Below are 5,693 nucleotides of genomic sequence, written 5' to 3' on the forward strand. Positions count from 1 at the left end.
GTCTCTAAACATTTTCAAAATGAGTCAAATACAACCCTCTTGTACACAACCCCATTTCTAGACAAGCAGAGTTAAGATTGGCTGATTTTAAATCCAAAAGTGCGGTAAGGTTAAAAAAAAAAAAAATGTTGAACAGTTAAGAACTTATTCCAAGATTCTTAAAGAGTAAATACAGGCTAGGTCTTATAAAGTACACTTGGAATAAAGAGGATGGAGTAGTTTTTAAAGGTTTTAAATAGTCCTTGGCAACTGAGAATATTCAGGAAGTTGGCTTTTCTCCTTGCTGACATTTCTCCTTTCATAATTTCTCCTACCCTTCGGTAAGCTAAATCAATACTTTTTGAAATTATTAGGCACATTAATTACCTGGAGATATTGTTAAAATCAGAATCTAACTTATTAGGTGTCTGAGCCAGAGACTTTGCATAACTAACTATGTCAGTGCTGGTGATATTGATTCTCAGGTCCCACAATGCGTAGCAAGTGACGAAATGACTAACTGGAATCTCTGAGGAAGGACCCCAACCTGCATTCACTCTAAGAAAAGAGTACTTAGAAAATGATTGAAAATGAAAGTATGCCTGCTTTTTATTCCTAAAGAATGTAACAGAATAACATATACATGATATGTAGATGTGAGTGATAATATTGATATTTTAATGTCGTTCTTAACAAATGACATATTTGCACCCAAAGTACAACATTTCTACCAGCAACAATTCATTTACTCATAGAGGCTTCAGCCACTGAGATAGAATTTTCAAATTATTCCAAGAAGGTTGCCATCTGAATATAGGATCTGTCAAGTTAGATATTTAATTATGTTAGTTCAATGGAGAAATTTATTTCTCACTTGGTATTGATTGAAGCCTGGTTAGGGTTGTGTTATGAATGGTGAATATAATCTTTGTTTGTTTTTAACCAACTTATTGAGGTATGATTGACATATAAAAGGCTGAACATATTGAATGTTTACAACTCTATGAGTTTTAGAATATAATATTGTAACCACAAAACCACTACCACCATGAAAGCCATAAAATATCATCACCTTCTAAAGTTTACTGTTGCTGTTATTATTATTATTATTATTATTAAGTATTAATGTTTAAGAACATAATGTAAGTTCTACCCTCTTAGCAAATTTTAAGCATATACAGTTCAATATCATTAACTGTCAGCACCCCCAGCACATGGCAACCAACACACTACTGTTTCTTTAAGTTCAACATTTTTAGATTCTACATATGAGTTCATGCATTATTTGTCTTCCTCTGTCTGACTTATTTCACTTTCCCTAAATTTTCTTGCATCTTGTCACAAATGGCAGGATTTTCTTCTTTGTTTATGGCTGAAATGTATTCTTCTGTGTATATATAAACTACATTTTCTTAATCCATTCATCTGTGGATGGATATACTTTTCACTTCCGCTATTGTCAAATTTTGCTTTCTCTCATATTTCTGTGATTAGTTTTGATAGGCATTTATAAATTTTATTTATCTTTTTTAAAAATCAAGTTGACTCTATTGTACTTATTGCTCATTAGCTTTCCTTTTTTTTGGGGGGGGTGGGGGTCTCCTTAATATTTTATGGTGTAATGACATCATCCAGATGGCGACATAGCTTGTTCCCAATTTCACTCCTCACAAGAAGACCAACTAGCAGCTACTCACAGACATGGCACCGTAGTGAAAATCCCAGAACACAGAGGGGAGACCAAAGCACCCTCTTGGACTACAGATGCCAAGAAGGACCACATTAGAAGGGGAAGGGGCACAGCTGCACTCTGATTGCATCACCCCTCCCCAGGCCAGCACAGTGCTGCTCTGAGACGGCATGTGCTGGCCTAAGGATTCTTCTGTAGGAAAAAGCAAGGCCTTGGTGGATACCCAGCTTCCCCACTATTGCAGGACACTTCCCAGGAAGCTATCTTGGGTTCGACCCGACAGGCAGGGATGGACCACAGGAACAAACTGTGGGGCTTGACTATTAAAGATCAGATTGATACAGAGAAGTGGGGTGGAACTTACAACGACCAGTGCTCAGGTGGCCATAGTTTTACCCATCTGCAGAGCTGAGATGGTGGCCCTTTCTGGCATTAGTAAGCAAAAATAAATAAGTGGGCCTGTATCAACTAAAAAGCTTCAACACAGAAAAAGAAAAGATCAACAAAATGATAAGGCAACCTACACCATCATGTCAATTATGTCACAATAATGCTGGGGGAAAAATAAATATTTTTTTTTTCTCTGCAATTTTGGCTTTACTTTGCTCTTTTGAGGTGAATGCTATCTTTACTGATTTTAAATATATCTACATTTAAAGTCTCTATTTTCCTCAGCAGTGTTTTAAATGCATTCCCCATAGTTTAATATGCTGTGTTTTTATTAATGTTTAGTTAAAAACATTTTCTAATATGCATTATTAGCTTTTCTTTGATTTATAGGTTATTTACTGCTGTATTGTTTAGTTTCCAAAAAGTTGGAGATTGTTAATTTTCTTTATTGAATACTAGTGAAAATTTATTTTCAGTGTATTATCGTACATGAATACAACCACTTTGAATTTATTGAGGCTTTTTAATGTTACAACATGGTCTATTTTTATTTTTAAAAATTCCATGTGTACATTAAAATAATATGTAAAATAATAACTTTGATTTTGGGGGGGTGATTATTATGTAAATGTGAATTTGGTCAATTTAGTTAATACTTTTTTGTTTACATTGTATGTGGTTCTCTTGTTTTTTATTTTTATTTTGATTTTGATTATGAAAAAGAAGCACTGAAATCTCTAATTATGATTTTAGATATATCTACTTATTTTAGTTTTTTCTCTTTTTGCTTTATATACTTTGAAACTGCTTATTGGTTATGCACAATTAAGATTGTCATTTCTTCCTGATAAATTATTCTCCTTTGCACCAGGAAATACATCTGCAGTAATACTTATCATCTGATGTCTACTTTGTTTCATAGTAATATAGTTACATCTTCTTTCTCATAAGAATTTGCATGGTACATTTAGTCCTCTGTTTTAATTAATAGCACATATTGGAGTTTCTTTTTGATCTAGTATTATAATTTCTGTCATTTAATTGGAGGGTGTAGTTAAAAGAGCATTTGGTTTATTGCTAAGGTTGCTATTTATTTCTGTTATTCTTTTTTGCATATGTACTTTCCTGCCTCATTTTGAATTAATCAAAATATTTTAATATTCTTTTTTACCTCTGATAATATTATAGCTGCATATTTTTATTAATTTTAATAAATTACTCTAGGTATTATTACCATATTGTTCTTAACTTTTCATAGCTATTGAAGATATCTTTATTTCATCTCTATTATTAAAGCATATTTTCACTCAGTATAGAATTCTAGGTTTACCTCTTTTTTTCCCAGTGCTATAATTATGACATTGCATTGTCTCTGTGTTCCATTTTTTTTCTGATGAAATATCAGCTGACATTCTAATTATTTTCTCCTCAATAGAATGGGTATTTGTTTTTCTTATTGCTCTTAATGTTTCCATCTTTTAAAAAAAAACACTCTCTCTTTATTATTAAGTTTGACTATGATAAGCTTGGGTATAGGCTTCTTTTTATACCTCAGTTAAGGTTTGCTGGAACTTGTGGATCTCTGCACTGTTATCTTTCTCCTATTGTAGGAAAAAAAATTGAGCCATTGTTTTTTCAAACAGTTCTTGTACACATTCTCTCTCTACTCTCTGATACTCCAATTCCTTGTAGGTTAGAAAATTTGATATTTTCTTCCATGTCACAGGCTCCTTTTTCAATTTTAATTTTTGTTATTTTTTTCACCCTATAAATTACATAAATTATATTATGCTTTTTTGAACTCACAATAAATTATTCTGCTATATTTTCTGTGACTTGAAACTGCTAATGAATTCTTTATTTCACTTATTGTAGTTTTTAATTCTAGAATTATCATATGCTTCTTCCATAAGGGTTTTATTTCCCTCCTTAAATTATTCCAACATTTACATCTTAATTACTGGACCATTTAACATATTTAATAATGGTTATTATAATGTTTTATTCCATTAATTTCAACACTTGATTCATCTGAGGTCTCCTGTTGGCAATTGTATTCTTTTGAATATGCATCCCATTTTCTTGCTTCTCACATGTCTAATATTTTTTCTTACTTTATGTGAGACATTATGAATTATACATTGCAGATTTGCAGCATGTTCTTTTTCTCTGTGTTGAATTGTGTCTGGCAGATGGTGAAATTATTGGCAGATCACTGTGATTTTTGTCAAGGCTTTTTCTTTAGGCATTCTTAAGACAAACCTTAAGAAAGATTTAAAGTTTTTTATTAAATTGAAGACTGCATACCACTTTTCCTTTAAATCTTTGAGATGGCATTTTATATATTTTAATAAAATTTACAAAAAATGTGCAGAAATTAGACACATTATAGAAAGTACATGTGTCAGTTGAAAAGTAGTGACCCGTTAACCACCTTGCTTTATTTCAGAGTTCAGTAAAACTTTCTCTGCAAAGGGCAAGGTGAAATACTTTCAAATTCGCAGGACATATTGTCTCTCTCACAACTACTCAGTTCTGCCATTGCAGCATGAAAGCAGTCATAGACAGTCATGTAAATAAATTAGTGTGGCTGTTTCCTAATAAAACTGTATATATTTACAAACATTGAAATTTAAATTTTATATGGTTTTCACAGGTCCCAAAATATTCTTATTTTATTAGTTTTCAACCATTTAAAACATAAAAACAATTCTTGGATTGAATTTCATACAAAAGTAGCAGAGGGTCAGACCGGATCATAGTTTGACAAACACTGTTCTATATTTAGTAATTGATTTCAGAGAGAGAAAAGGAGGAGAAAGAGAAATATTGATCAGCTGCCTCCTGCAAGCCTCCTACTGGGGGATCAAGCCTGCAACTCAGGCATGTGCCTTGACTGGGAATCAAACTGAGACTTCCTGGTTCATAGGACAATGCTCAATCACTGAGCCACACCAGCTGGGCAGTACATTTTTTTTTAAAGAAATGAGTCTGAGAATTTCGGGCTGATCCAGGAAGATGATATGACCATGAGGTAGCAGTAGCATGTACAAGCTTCACTTAATCCACACTCACAGGTTTGCATGCAGGGAAGTCCCTCACAGCAGGAGAGCCTAGAGGCATACGCCCTATAGGGGGGCAATATTATTTATTTTTATTTATTTTTAATTTATTTTTTAGGGGAGCAATTTGAGAATGAGTTATTAATCATGAAGTTTTGGCATTTCTTATGGTTCTAGGGGCCTCATCTTCAGTATACACATATATATTGTGACATATTTATGCATTTCACTTCTCTATTACATGTGTTGAAACTTTATTTGCTATTTTTTCATATCACTTCATATTATTATTTTTTAACAATTTCTTAGTGATTTCTTCAACTGTCCTTTTGTTCTTTTATTTTTTTCTGTCATGGATGCCATGTACTTTGGAAGCTTGTTTAGACCAAGTTAATGGCTTTTTAGGCTTTCTCTAGGAGAATAGGAGTTCAATTTTTGAAAAATCTATAATAATAGAAGCATAATATGCTAATTAGTCCAGACGTCCTTCCGGACATCCTTCTGGATGACCTTCTGGACAAAGTCAGGGTTGTGAGAGAAGCCAGGGTCCCAGGTGCCAGAGGGAAGCCAGT

The sequence above is a fragment of the Pipistrellus kuhlii genome, unplaced genomic scaffold (genome assembly GCF_014108245.1).
Source record: "Pipistrellus kuhlii isolate mPipKuh1 unplaced genomic scaffold, mPipKuh1.p scaffold_m20_p_12, whole genome shotgun sequence".
In the NCBI taxonomy this organism is placed as follows: Eukaryota; Metazoa; Chordata; class Mammalia; order Chiroptera; family Vespertilionidae; genus Pipistrellus; species Pipistrellus kuhlii.